At 40.2% G+C, this 16,093-nt stretch overlaps 1 long non-coding RNA gene across 1 annotated transcript; it reads left to right on the forward strand.

The window, feature by feature from the left end:
• Positions 1–5,290: 5,290 nt before the first annotated feature.
• Positions 5,291–14,143, forward strand: LOC133569645 (uncharacterized). Its single transcript, XR_009809842.1, has 3 exons — positions 5,291–5,576; positions 12,442–12,582; positions 13,734–14,143. It is a non-coding gene; the product is annotated as an uncharacterized LOC133569645 (long non-coding RNA).
• The last annotated feature ends 1,950 nt before the right edge of the window (positions 14,144–16,093 follow it).

Here is a 16,093-nt window from a genome sequence, read left to right on the forward strand (position 1 = left end):
GCAGAAACTTTTATTATTGAGCTTGAATATTGAATATTCGTCCATTTTAGACTCCGGGTGAGAAGCAGATCCAGCTTTAGTGAAACGCTAAGCATCATTGTAGCCGTATTGCTAAGTGCTAAACAGGGAAACGTAAACTACGACCATTATAAAAACAATCACTTACTGTACAATGTCTGCTCTGGTATGTTTATATCTTGCAGCACAGGACTTGTGATCCTAATTTGGATGATGAATTCATCGTAATCCTCACTCCTCAGGTAAAAAAATTTTTTTGAAGCAAACGGGCATCTCGCCTCATCTTCCTGGCGATGTCTTCAGTTCTAAGTTGAATTTGAAAGTTGACCAGCGTCTCAACCTTCTACTATACAAATGTGATGCATGATTTATATTTGAGCACAGACTTGTACAAACCCAAAACCAGTGAAGTTGGCATGTGTGTAAATCGTAAATAAAAACAGAATGCAAGGATTTGCTAATCCTTTTCAATTTATATTCAATAGGATAAACTGCAAAGACAAGATCTGTAAACGTTGTTATTTTTTGCAAATATTAGCTCATTTGGAATTTAATGCATGCAACATAATTCAAAAAAGCTGGCATTAGTGGCAAAATAAGACTGAGAAAGTTAAGGAATGCTCATCAAACACTTATTTGGAACATCCCACAGGTGAACAGGCTAATTGGAAAACAGGTGCGTGCCATGATTAGGTATAAAAGCTATACTATGCCAAGCAACAGCCATTTATCAACAACACCCAGAAACGCTGCCAGTTTCGCCGCGCCCAAACTCATCTAATATGGTCTGATGAAAAGGGGAAAATTGTCCTGTGGTCTGACGAGCCCACATTTCAAATTGTTTTCTTCTTTGGTCCTCTGGACCAAAGAAGAAAAGAACCATCCGGACTGTCATGGACGCAAAGTTGAAAAGCCAGCATCTGTGATGGTATGGGGGTGTATTAGTGCCCAAGGCATGGGTAACTTACACATCCGTGAAGGCACCATTAATGCTGAAAGGTACATACAGGTTTTGGAGCAACATGTATTGCCATTCAGGCAACGTCTTTTTCATGGACGCCCCTGCTTATTTCAGCAAGACAATGCCAAGCCACATTCTGCACCTTTTACACCGGCGTGGCTTCGTAGTAAAAGAGTGCGGGTACTAGACTGCCCTGCCTGTAGTCCAGACCTGTCTCTCATTGAAAATGTGTGGCGTATTGATGAGGTGGCGACTTGTCCAGGGTGTACCCTGCCTTCCGCCCGATTGTAGCTGACATAGCCACCAGCGCCCCCCCCCGCAACCCCAAAGGGAATAAGCAGTAGAAAATGGATGGATCAAGCAAGAATGGGAAATAATTCCACCTGAAAAGCTTCAACAATTGGTCTCCTCAGTTCCCAAACGTTTACTGAGTGTTGCTAAAAGGAAAGGCCATGTAACAAAGTGGTAAAAATGCCCCTGTGCTAACTTTTTGGCAATGTGTTGCTTCCATTAAATTCTAAGTTAAGGATTATTTGCATCAAAAAAAAATTCTGTGTCTTAGTTGTATCATTAAATATTGTGTCTTTGCAGTCTATTCAATTAATCATAATTTTGTAAATCATTGTATTCTGTTTTTATTCACGATTTATCCAAGCTGCCACTTGACTGGTTTGGGGTTTTGTAATTGGAGTAATGTTGGCGGGTTTTGCATGGTTTTTTTTCAGATGGCAAAAAAATGAATCCAATTTTCCACTGTGTCACACAAGTCTTTTTTTCCGACTTCCAAATGCACACAAACGAAATAATTAAGTGTTCTTGCCTCAAATAAGGATTGTGAATGATTGGCAGACTTCCAACAACTGCAACTCTCCTTGGATTGAGAAGTTTATTGACATCTTAAAGCAGGGGTGTCCAAACTTTTTCCACAGAGGGCCGCACACGGAAAAATTTAGGCATGCGGGGGCCATTTTGTTAGGTTGATATAAAGTAAAACAAATAAGGTTTTATGCCTTTTCTGTCAAAGACAACTTTGTTTTTTATAGTAAAACTGAAATATGCAAGATTTTGATGGATAGATAGATAGATAGATAGATAGATAGATAGATAGATAGATAGATAGATAGATAGATAGATAGATAGATAGATAGATAGATAGATAGATAGATAGATAGATAGATGCAAGATTTTGATGGATAGATAGACAGACAGACAGACAGACAGACAGACAGACAGACAGACAGTCAGACAGACAGACAGTTAGATAGATAGATAGATAGATAGATAGATAGATAGATAGATAGATAGATGGATGGATGGATGGATGGATGGATGGATGGATAGATAGATAGATAGATAGATAGATAGATAGATAGATAGATAGATAGATAGATAGATAGATGGATGGATGGATGGATGGATGGATGGATGGATGGATGGATGGATGGATGGATGGATGGATGGATGGATGGATGGATGGATAGATAGATAGATAGATAGATAGATAGATAGATAGATAGATAGATAGATAGATAGATAGATAGATAGATAGATAGATAGATAGATAGATAGATAGATAGATAGATAGATAGATAGATAGATAGATAGATAGATAGTACTTTATTTATTCCTTTAGGAGAGTTCCTTTATTTAGCAATTAAAGCCCTCAAAAATCAATAATGCAGGACACAATTTATTTTAATTATTTAATATTTTTGAGTAATCACAGTGAAAAGTTAAATAAAATCATACTAAATATATTTGAGATCCGAAAGGTTCCCCACTCATAAAGTGATACATTTTTAATAGTTTTTTTTTTTTTTACTTTTAACACTTAAATTTCAATATCAGCTTCCGATATATCCGTCGATTTTAAGTTTGAACTATTATTTTGTTTGTTTTATGCTCTTTGTCAAAACTTTGATGTTTTTGTATGGCAACCACACAACAAATGCAATATTTTTTCCACATAAAAGATTTTAAAGTGATCATCTTTAAGTAATAATTCATTATAACATAGATTTTTTTGTCCTTTTTTTTTTTTTAGCAATGGAAAATAAAGACAAAAGGAACAAAAAAAACTGCCTGCATGGCAGCTTTGTGTCAACATTGCTAATTTTTCTCATTAGATTTCACCTCATTCCACTTTTTTTAAATGTTTTATTTTTTATTTTTGCAATACTATCAATTTCGCAATTTTTGCAGAATGTGCGGCGGGCCGGTAAACGGATTAGCTGCGGGCCGCAAATGGCCCCCGGGCTGCACTTTGGACACCCCTGTCATAAAGAATAGAATCCTTGTAATGCTTTAAAAAGGCAAATGGATGGCACAAAAAGCCAAAAGGCTTGTTTCCATAGTGGTCCATTGGAACGCACTTTAACAACACATTGCATTCCATAGAATAATATTAGACATATATTTTATATATAAATTATGTGTTATATTTGTTCTTTTAACACACGTAGCAATACTAAAAAAAATGTGTTCATTTTTATCGTTCATTACGGCGCTTAAGAAACATTGACGTGCTGGGAAGGGACCGTGTTAAATCAGCCTCGGGGGCTCCCAAAGCCACAGTAAGTCTTAGTAAGTGATAAACAATCGTTTGTTTGAAAAGGCTGCACAATGTGAATACTTTGCCCCATTTTCTTTTTTTTTTTTTTTTGGTGGTATGACAAATTCCTCAGTTAATCCTAGCTTTTGCCTTCCGGACAGATTCAACATAGCTGACAAAAGCTTCATCACACAAATAGCACAATAACAATCAATATTTTTTTCTATTTTGTATGTTTTTTTAGGTAGAGTTAGTACAAGTTACTTGGCATTGTTTTGCCATTACCACTGCTTCCGATACTCTATCTCAGTGGTTCTCAACCTTTTTTCAGTGATGTACCCCCTGTGAACATTTTTTTAATTCAAGTATCCCCTAATCAGAGCAAAGCATTTTTGGTTGAAAAAAAGAGATAAAGAAGTAAAATACAGCACTATGTCATCAGTTTTTGATTCATCAAATTGTATAACAGTGCAAAATATTGCTCATTTGTAGTGGTGTTTTTTCTTTTTCTTTTTCTATTTGGAAAAAAATATTTACAAATAACTAAAAACTTGTTGAAAAATAAACAAGTGATTCAATTATAAATGAAGATTTCTACACATAGAAGTAATCATCAACTTAAAGTGCCCTCTTTGGGGATTGTAATAGAGATCCATCTGGATTCATGATCTTAATTCTAAACATTTCTCCACAAAAAAAAAAAAAAATCTTTAACATCAATATTTATGGAACATGTCCACAAAAAAATCCAGCTGTCAACACTGAATATTGCATTTGTCAGGCTTGCCCCTGACAGTTTGTTTGTGTTTTAGTTTTTCCTCTGTGTGTTTGTAGTTATTCCTGTCTTCAGTTTCCTGTTTGTCTCCCTGAGTGCTGTGTCCCCTCAGCTGCAGCTGATTGGCACCTGGCCACACCTGGTGTATATCAGCCCGATCCTATTTAGACCTGTTTTCTCCTCCAGTCTGTGCTGGATTATTGTCCATGTCACTTCTCTACTGTCACTCCTGTCGTGTCATGCCGTGTCGTGTCAATATCCGTTCTACTTGGCAATCCTACTGGTCTTATCATTGCAGCGTAGCGGTAAGCTATATTTGTTAGCTGTTTGTAGCTTACTGTTTTTGGTTCCCTGCTTCCAGTTTGTTTTCATATTACAATTAATACCTTCTGTTTCCTGCTCCATATCTGTCAGCTTCCACGCTAGGCTCGTTATCTTCTAGCTCCCATGCTAGCTCTTTTAGTTTGTTATCCGCCTCGTGCGCGTCCTTTTTTAGTACTCGTTTGTTTGTTCTTATTCTATTATTTTAATTAAATCATGTTTCCTTACTCAATGCCTGCCTCCTTCTCTGCATCATGGGGTTCGTCACAAACTAACTTTGACAGCATTGTTGCATTTCTTTTCACAGTTTATGAACATACTTTCATATTTTGCTGAAGTATTATTCAATAACTATATTTATAAAGGATTTTTGAATTGTTGCTATTTTTACAAATATTTTTTAAAAATCTCACGTACCCCTTGGCATACGTTGAAGTACCACCAGGGGTACGCGTACCCCCGTTTGAGAAGCCTTGCTCTATCTGACTGCAAGTGAAACCTTTGATTGATTGATTGAGACTTTTATTGGGAGATTGCACAGTACAGTACATATTCCGTATAATTGACCACTAAATGGTAATGAGTTTTTTTTAACTTGTTTAAGTCGGGGTCCATGTTAATCAATTCATGGTATAAATATACCTTAAAAACACAACCTCTCCTAAAAATTAAAACTACGTATCAATGTGTATTACATAAAATAGGTTACATTTATTTGTACTTGAGTTCAATATTGCGATAGTAGAAAATGTTGCTTATCGGTAATTTTTAGTCAGGCACATTCAGGGCACCTGACACACTTCAGTTTGCAACATGGCTTCGTGAGGAAGGACCCGTAGAAGCAACAATGGCCCTCTCATAAAGCCACCTTCTTCCACTCTTTCTACCCAGATAATAGTTATCCTAAATTAGCTTTTTCCAATGAAGTGTTCTCCGTAAAATGAATACCGGTAAGAATAACATTTTTTTATATAATTATTGAAAAAAAAATAGAGTAGACACTTACACTGCTGTTATGCTAGAAAACGTGGCTAGCTCCCGTTAGCTCGGTGGCTAGCTTGTATACATTTTACAGGTGCCAAACATTTTAAACTTTAACTCATACGTTCTTTCGCAAAAGATAAACCAGTGTCCCGAATTTTTTTTCATCCTTTTATTTTCAACATGGACAGAGATAAACAAACAATTATATCTTGGTGGCGTCTTGTCCTGGGTGTACGCCGCCTTCCGCCTGAATGCAGCTGAGATTGGCTCCAGCACCCCCTGCGACCTCAAAAGGGACAAGCGGTAGAAAATGGATGGATGGATGATTACCGTATATCCCTGAATTGCCGCCAAGTATATATTATGCGCCTGCCTCGAATTACTGCCGGGTCAAACTTGCTTCGCAAAATAATTAGCACATGCTTAGTATTACGGCCGGGTCAAACTCGTGACGTCACGAGTGACACTTCCCCTGTCATCATTTTCAAAATGGAGGAGGCTGATTTCAATACCGGTAATTTGAAATCGCATAAAGGGAAGAAGATTAAGAGCTATTCAGTAGGATTTAAGGTCCAAGCTATTGAATACCGGTATGCTAAAAAGAACAGTAAGCAGCTATGTGTTATTAATATACCGTAGCTGCGTGTGTCAAATATGAGTCATTAAATGACTCCCGCCTCCTGGTAGTAGAGGGCGCTAGTGATCCTCCTTGCTACTCCTCGGCTGCAGAAGAAGTGACAACGAGTGACGTGATATGTGCTGGGAACGGATATCACGCGGTGGGGTGCACGACGGACCTTTTAGGATGTAACACCACTACTCCTATGCTGGCTATGTAAACCATTCGGGCTGAAATAAAGCATGTTCCAGTCCTAGATACCCAGTGTATTATTTATACAATAACACTTCATGGTGGCAGCGGTGGGATAAAGAGATCACCCACAGAGCAGAACGGGAGAGGGAGTTGTTCGAGGATAATTCTGTCATCGCCCGCACCCGAGCTAACTGATAGCAGCGGTCTGATAGCAGTTTTCTAAACTGGACTTTCAATCCAACCAGGAGGTAATAAAGGAAGCTCTCCATCGAGACGGAGAGACTTTTAAAACTGAAGAAAGATAAGGAAGACTTCTATAAACAAGTTATCGATGCTTTTGATCAGAAGGAGCTGGCATGGACTTCATTTATAAGTAAAGGTAAGACCATAATAAAAAAAATGTATTCAATGTGCTTTTCATGATGGTATCTTTACATCACACTTAAATATTTACTGCATGACTCTGGTAAGCGCCGCAGTGAGAAGAGGTTTTAAATTAATTAGCGCCCTGGCGGCAATTCAAGGAAATACGGTGACTGCCAACAACTGTTAGTGAAAAATGACATTCTCATTCATCTCAAAATGTGAATTCCAACTTATTTAACTATTGAGAAATGTATTATGTATGTCCGCCCTGAGAGGTTGTGAGTTCAAATCCTGGCCGAGTCATACCAAAGACTATAAAAATATGACCCATTACCTCCCTGCTTGGCACTCAGCATCAAGGGTTGGAATTGGGGGATTAAATCTCCAAAAATGATTCCCGGGCGCGGCCACCGCTGCTGCTTACTGCTCCCCTCACCTCCTAGGGGGTGATGTAGGGTGATGGGTCAAATGCAGAGAATAATTTCGCTACACCTAGTGTGTGTGTCAATCATTGGTACTTGAACTTTAATTTAATCATGTATTATTTATGGATAATGAATTAAATTTATTTAAATTGTGGACAAATGTGTTAGTAATTGCTACAAAATGGAAAATGGGTAGGATTAAATAAGCCTGCTACTTCCTGCTCCTTTTTAATAATGTAATGAGAAACTTAATATATGTGATGTATCATATTAGAACTCTAAGCATGTCCGAAATAAACTGAAACCATAACCCATAACGATCATGCATTTTAAATATTATCTTAGTCCAAATAGATATTATGAATTTGAAATATGTATTAATAGTATATTTCACTTGAAGGGGTCACATTTAGAATTTTTTTTTTATATTTAAAACTCTTGTTTGTGGTCTTCATAACATGTAATAATGGTTCTTTGGTCAAAATTTTGTAAAGATTATAGAATAGAATAGGATAGGGCTGGGCGATATGGCCTTTTTTAATATCTCTATTTTAGGCCATGTCGCGATACACAATATACATCTCGATATTTTGCCTTAGCCTTGAATTAACACTTGATACATATAATCACACCAGTATGATGAGTCTATGTGTCTACATTAAAACATTCTTCTTCATACTGTATTAATACATGCTCATTTTAAACTTTCATGCAGAGAGGGAAATCACAACTAAGTCAATTGACCAAAACTGTATTTATTAAACAGTTATTAAGCAGTGGCACAAACATTCATGTCATTTCCAAAACAGAAAGTACAAGATTATCAGAGACATTTCAAAACAGGCTATTAGTGCAGTTTTGTGCATGATGTCACTAAGATGACGTATCAAAACAACATTAAATTAAAGTGCACTTTTTGTACAGAATGCCACTACAAAATATTTCAATAACTGTCAAATAAAAATGAGCTGCATAATAGGAAATGAAATAGTGTTCGTCCTTCGCTATGTGGTAGGTTACTGCAGACATTATCTCCTTTTGTTGTTGACTATTTTTTTCATACGGTGTTGATCTGGAAATGTTTGCCTCGGCCTTTTGATGGTGTGGGCGTGTCCCACCGAATGGAGATGTTGACATGCAGAGTAAGCACTCTTCATTCTCTAGCAGGGGACTTTTCAAATGATGCTACATATTAGCAGTAAGGCTACTTTTTGTAGCAACGTTTTTGCCCCACACTTGACAAATTACGGTTGTCTGTTCGACATATTCCCGCTTGAAGCCAAACCACCGCCAGAAGATGGACCCCCTGCTGTTTTTCTTGGGAATTAATTCTTCCTTCATTTGTTACCAGATTTGCACCTTCTTTCTCTCGTATTACCACTCGCACAGCTCCGCTAGCATCACAGCTAATGTTCTCCATGCTGCTACCTCTCTGCTCCGCAATGGCGTATATGTATGTGACGTATGACGTGACAGTATGTGATGTATGTAAGAAGGTGTGCTTGCTGTCTGTGAGAATGTGAGACAAGAAAGAGTGGGAAAGCAACTGCGTGAGAACATATACTCAAATATCACGATGTAGTCATTTTCTAAACCTGCGATATATCGAGTATATCGATATATTGCTCAGCCCTAGAATAGAATAGAAAGTACTTTATTGATGCCTGGGGAAATTCAGCACAATTCAATTCAACAATAAATACTACCGTATTTTTCGGACTATAAGTCGCAGTTTTTTTCATAGTTTGGCCGGGGGTGCAACATATACTCCGGAGCGACATATGTGTGAAATTATTAACACATTACCGTAAAATATCAAATAATATTTATCTCATTTGCGGAAGAGACGAAGAAAATGTCAGCAATCGTCACACACACGTCAGCAATCGTCACATACACGTCAACCAATAAGAATTCGGCGGGGGAGGGTCATGGCAGAAGTGCATTGTGGGTCATGGAATGCTAACTGCTATATGCTACTGCCGTAGCTATTAAAATGAATCATTTCATCTTTGGCGGTAACTTATAAAAACTGAGAAGGGCTGAACAAAAATGGCACCGAAAAATAAAAAATAATGTACAGCAGATTACAAAATGAACGTAGTGAAATATGCAGCAGAAAACGACAAGAGGAAGCTGCGCATACCTTTGGAGTTGGCAGAGTTGTTTAGAAGCGACATAAGGGAAGAAGATTTCATCGGATTTATCGATTAGGAGTGACAGATTGTTTGGTAAACGTATAGCATGCTCTATATGTTATAGTTCTATATATATATGTTATGTTCTCAGTTGGATATTTATGCGTCATATAACGTACACTTATTCAGCCTGTTGTTCACTATTCTTTATTCATTTTAAATTGCCTTTTAAATGTCTATTCTTGGTGTTGGATTTTATCAAATAAATGTCCCCCAAAAATGCGACATATACTCCAGTGTGACGTATGTATGTTTTTTTCCTTCTTTATTATGCATTTTCGGCCGGTGCGACGTATACTCCGGAGCGACTTATAATCCGAAAAATGCGGTATACAGTAGGGATGCACCGAAATGAAAATTTGTGGCCGAAGCCGAATAAAATTTAAGCGCTTGGCCGAAGGCCGAATACCGAATAATGAATGCAGTTTTTCACAATTTTTTAAATATTGCATAAATAGCCTAGAATAAATATTTAGACATGTTCTTCAAATAAAGTAATTTTTTTATTGAATATTGACATTTTTTTAATATTCCAGTAGCCTTTGCTTTTCAAAAAAAGCACAAAGTTTTCCATTTATATTAGGCCTTCAAACAAAACATGCATTCCAAAAAAAATAAAGTGCATTAAAGTGGATAAACCCACAACAAATGAATTATTGTCCTTTTGGCAAAAGTCTGCTTAGCCACAGTAGATGTGCTAATAATGTAAACAGAAGGCTCAAGTAAATCTCAATTAAGCGTGTGCTTGTAACCTCATACACTTATACAGGTAGCCTACACAACAGGCTAATAATGTAAACAGAGGCCCCACTAAATCTCAATAAGTGTGTGCTTGTAACCTCATACACTTATACAGGTACACAACATATCCCAACGTCACCGCATCACTGCACGTTGGCGTCAAAAAATTGCGTCACACGCCACTATTCGGCCTTGTTTTTAACTCATTCCACCAAAGGCCGAATGTGGCTTTTTTTTGCCATATTCGGCCGAATATATTCGGTTACCGATTAATCGGTGCATCCCTAGTGTACAGCATTATTCACATGTGAATAATATAAATATATTATACATATATTCACCATTTAGGTGCAGTCTAGAAGGAACAAAGGCATTATACAGTCTGATGGCTGTCGGTATGAAGGACCTCCTGTGTCGTTCCATGTTGCATTTTGGGAGTCTGAGCCTTCCACTGAACCTGATCATTCTCTCCGCCAGGTCCGAGTGTAGTGGGTGAAAGGTGTTGTCCATAATGGCTAGGAGCTTTTCTAGACTTCTCCTCTCTGACACCACTGCCATAGAGTCTAGCTCCACTCCCACCACGTTAACTGGCCCTTTTTACCAGCTTGTCCAGCCTGTTTGCGTCGCTCGCTCTCAGTCCACCGCCCCAGCAGGCCACGACGTACAAGTAAGGCGCCCACCACCATTATCTTTGTACAGACGTTGAAGGATCCTAGCCTCCTGAAGAAGTATAGGCGGCTCTGTCCCTTCTTGTAGAGTGGCTCAGCGTGTTTGGACCCATTCAACTTGTTGTTGATGTGCACTCCGAGGTATTTATAATCCTCAACCATGTCCACATTGAACCCCCTGATGGAAACAGGGGTCGCCGGAGTACTCCTCCTCCTTCCCAGGTACACAACCAGGTCCTTTATGTTTTACAGACTGTTTTCAAGACGCTTTCTGACCATCTGACCAGGGACGGCGTGGCGCAGTGGGAGAGTGGCCGTGCGCAACCCGTGGGTCCCTGGTTCAAATCCCACCTAGTACCAACCTCATCACGTCCGTTGTGTCCTGAGCAAGACACTTCACCCTTGCTCCTGATGGGTGCTGGTTGGCGCCTTGCATGGCAGCTCCCTCCATCAGTGTGTGAATGTGTGTGTGAATGGCTAAATGTGGAAGTAGTGTCAAAGCGCTTTGAGTACCTTGAAGGTAGAAAAGCGCTATACAAGTACAACCCATTTATCATTTATCTTTCCAGGATGCGCCGTTTTATGGGCCGCTTTATTTACGTAACTTCGTTTCAACAGCGTCTTATTACTGCTGTCTTTGTTGTAATTATTACCGCTTCCATATGGAGTCTACCGATAGATATAAGTTAGAACTATATGCTACTTCGTATTGGAAATGGCAACAGCGGAGGATGCATGTGCCCTGTCAGCCCCACAACAAGAAAATCGCGAAAAAGAAAGAGCTTATTGACTGCAGCATCGAACTACAACCTACGTGTCAAAATCAAGGCCCGCGGGCCTGATCCGGCCTGCGAATTAATTATCTATGGCTCCTGGGATAATATTTGATGAGTATTCGATCCGGCCTGCAGGCCACAGTCACTTGCTTGCCGTTTTATACGCACCAATACTCCATCAGTGTTGGTGCTAGGAATTCTCAAAATGAGGTCCCAGGGGCCCCATTAAGTCATAAAAATGGGTTCCAACTTTTTTTGTAACCATTTTGAAATCAAATGATAAATCTCACGTTATATTTTGTGTTTTGGAAAAACGTTACTTGATTCACAAAAAAAAAAAAAAAAATAGAAGAAAACACATTTTTATGCACATAAATTTATTCGGTTATAAACATTCATTCACTTTCTTCTTTCCTTTATGGATCTAAACTTTACCGCTGCCGTTATTTTTTTCTATAGTTATATTGTAATATTTTCAGAATATGTTTGTGCTATTTTTGACCAAAGTAAGACAAAGAATACAATCTGAAGCTGTCTTTATGTTTAGTTTTATTCCCATGATTTTAATATGATATCCTCCATGTAGCCCCTGAGCTAAAATTAGTTTGACACCCCTACAATGATGGACTCGCACAACACATTTTGGGTAATCTCTTGTTACGTATGGCGGGAGAAGGAGACAACCCTACTGTAGGAATGAGTTCAATAGGTTTATTGACTCTGATGATTAGGTGGGATGTGTACACTACCCTTAAGTGAAAGGTGCAAGACGATGTGTAGAATTAACCATGTGAATGTTACCAGAGTTTATTGTTTGTGCATGTTGAATGAATCCTTCATCAGACTAAAGGGGCAAGGCGAGAAGGCAGTCCACGGGCAGGCAAGCGGTCAGGGTCTGGAGAGAAGCAACAAGGTCCGTGTCCAAGCAGGAGTCAAGGATGGAGGGAGGCAGTCCGGAATCCAGAGGGGAGTAGAGGCACACAGGTAGATCACAGGAAACAGGGGAAGTACTGCGGGGGACACAAGGGACATAAGACACAGGAACAGGGAAGGCACAGAGAGAGAGCAAGTACGCGTAAGGGAAGCCAGAGACGGGATGCTTACTACGAGAGTGAACTATGTTCCGGCACTGGATCTCCGGGTCCGCTGGTCTTTATGCTGTTTGTCTTAATTAGTTCCAGGTGCGCTGGTTAGTGATTAGGTCAGCTTTGAAAGCGCATGGATGTGATGCGGCCGGAGCAAGCAGGGGCGTGTCCCGGCGCGTTTCTAGAGGAGGTGCCGGCAGAGTTTGCAGTAGAAGACATGCGGGATTGTGCATGAGCCGTGACATATCTACCATGTATGGACATTCCACTCAGGTCACCAATGGGGCAAATTCCAAACCGCTCGTTTCCTGGAAGTGTGACGGAAGGCAAGATTGATTTAACAAATAAACAGCAGATATGAATAGGTAGGAAAAGTTGGTTTTGCATAATGGGGCTCTTTTACTTTTTGTATTCATACATGGGACAGCGTGGCGCAGTGGAAGAGTGGCCGTGCGCAACCCGAGGGTCACTGGTTCGAATCCCACCTAGAACCAACCTCGTCACGTCCGTTGTGTCCTGAGCAAGACACTTCACCCTTGCTCCTGATGGGTGCTGGTTGGCGCCTTGCATGGCAGCTCCCTCCATCAGTGTGTGAATGTGTGTGTGAATGGGTAAATGTGGAAGTAGTGTCAAAGCGCTTTGAGTACCTTGAAGGTAGAAAAGCGCTATACAAGTACAACCCATTTATCATTTATGTTTTGTGTTTGGACATGCAACACAGCGTAATTAAAATACAGTTGCAGTGATTTGCGCGGCAGCCATAATGAAGTTGAATTTCTAAACACAAAAAGACGTATAATGAAGTCTCACAAGCTGCTGCTGGCAAAGCGCTTTTTTAACCTTGAGCGAACGTCTCGACATCTGCCAAGCATTTAGCTTGATGGAGTGATGCTCGGCTTAAGCGCAGATATCCCTGCCAGCACTTTTAACATCAAGATGGCACAAATGCATTTGAAATGGTAAAACACATTAAGGGACAGAGGCAAGCATCTGTTAATTGACTCCACATGTGATGAATGCCTCTTCTTTGTTTGTGTTGCCACTTCTCAGCATCAAGCGGTGAGAGGTGCGCTGGTGGATGGAGCGAAAACGGCATGATGGGAGGAGCTCACAGGCCTCCAAACTTGCAGCTCGAGACCATCATCACTTTGGAAATGACAGTGGAGGTGATACCGTGCTGTTATGGGGCCGCAGGGTGGGCCGTGAGCGAGGCCCGTCTTCAGCCAGGATGGATGGGCTTCTCTCTGCGGACTAAATTAATACTGGGATTGCTTTTGGAGCTCCTAAGGAGCTAATCAGACGCAAGTTATCTGAAAAGCCTGAGGGCTAGGCTGGCAAGAAGCAGGTGCTTCACGAAAACTCTCAGCGCAACGTTGCCAAGTCGGACACAGCGGTGCAGTTAGTCATCGACGAAACCCTTGGAAGGTACTGTTTTTCTAAACCGTTGTAAATAAAGCCGACTAAACACACTTTAAATATATAACCAGAGTCTGCCATCAGGATTCACACATTATTAACTGGAAAATTTGGTGAAATTGTCGTTAGTAAAATATTTATCATCCGGCAATAGTCCCCTTACGGATAAATATAGTGTGTGCCAAATTGTTCTCCAAAATATCAATCAATCAATCAATGTTTATTTATATAGCCCTAAATCACCAGTGTCTCGAAGGGCTGCACAAACCACAACGACATCCACAATGACATAAGGGCAAGGAAAACTCACACCCTGTGGGAAAACTCACACCCTGTGGGACGTCGGTGACAGTGACAATGATGACTATGAGAAACCTTGGAGAGGACCGCATATATGGTCGTCAACCCCCCCCCCCCTCCCCCCCCCCCCTCTAGGGGACCAAAGGCAATGGATATCGAGCGGGTCTAACATGATACTGTGAAAGTTCAATTCATAGTGGATCCAACACAGCTGTGAGAGTCCAGTCCAAAGTGGATCCAACACAGTAGCGAGAGTCCCGTCCACAGTGGAACCAACAGGAAACCATCCCAAGCATAGGCGGATCAGCAGCGCAGAGATGTCCCCAGTCGATACACAGGCGAGCGGTCCTGAATCTGGACAGCCAGTACTTCATCCATGGCCACCGGACCAGACCCCTTCCACAAGGGAGAGTGGGACAGAGGAGAAAAAGAAAAGAAACGGCAGATCAACCTGTCTAAAAAGGGGGTCTATTTAAAGGCTAGAGTATACAAATGAGTTTTAAGGTGAGACTTAAATGCTTCTACTAAGGTGGCATCTCGAACTGTTACCGGGAGGGCATTCCAGAGTACTGGAGCCCGAACAGAAAATGCTCTATAGCCCGCAGACATTTTTTGGGCTCTGGGAATCACTAATAAGCCGGAGTCCTTTGAACGCAGATTTCTTGCCGGGACATATGGTACAATACAGTCGGCAAGATAGACTGGAGCTAGACCGTGTAGTATTTTATACGTAAGTAGTAAAACCTTAAAGTCACATCTTAAGTGCACAGGAAGCCAGTGCAGGTGAGCCAGTACAGGCGTAATGTGATCAAACTTTCTTGTTCTTGTCAAAAGTCTAGCAGCCGCATTTTGTACCAACTGTAATCTTTTAATGCTAGACATGGGGAGACCCGAAAATAATACGTTACAGTAATCGAGGCGAGACTTAACAAACGCATGGATAATGATTTCAGCGTCTTTAGTGGACAGAATGGAGCGAATTTTAGCGATATTATGGAGATGAATGAAAGCCGTTTTAGTAACGCTTTTAATGTGTTACTCAAACGAGAGAGTTGGGTCGAAGATAATACCCAGATTCTTTACCGAGTCGCCTTGTTTAATTGTTTGGTTGTCAAATGTTAAAGTTGTATAATTAAATACAGGTCGGTGTCTAGCAGGACTGAGTACTTACCTGTCTCAGGCATGCTTTGTCTTAAATGTTCCGATAAAATATTCAAACTGGTAATGATTTGATAACCCATTTCGTCAGTGTTTAGTACGCACACCGTGCTAACAGATATTACGTGACACCTGTCAAGTGGATAGTCCAGATCTCTTTGGCCTCCTAATGGACTTTTTTGGAACATGTCTAAATTAGGAAGGGGTATTAAATGCTGTACTTTTTATAAGTATCAACCCAATGTCATTGATTCGCATGAAACCAAACTGCGCCATATTTCTACACCTTTGTTGCACGTGACGTCATGTTTGGTTGCAGACTAAACGTAAACAATCACTCCAGCAGCACTCAGGGCACTCTCTCTAAACAATGTTGTAATTGTCAACACCAACAAAGCAAGTAGGCTTGGTAGAAAACTGTCAAACGTAAAGTAATGCTCAATTCTTTTGAGAAGCGCTAGCTTGATGCTATTTTACATTGGATTGGCCTGAGATAGGCTAAAATGTGCGTTAGCGATTTTACATGGCGATTACAA

Source organism: Nerophis ophidion, linkage group LG02 (genome assembly GCF_033978795.1).
Source record: "Nerophis ophidion isolate RoL-2023_Sa linkage group LG02, RoL_Noph_v1.0, whole genome shotgun sequence".
NCBI lineage: Eukaryota > Metazoa > Chordata > Actinopteri > Syngnathiformes > Syngnathidae > Nerophis > Nerophis ophidion.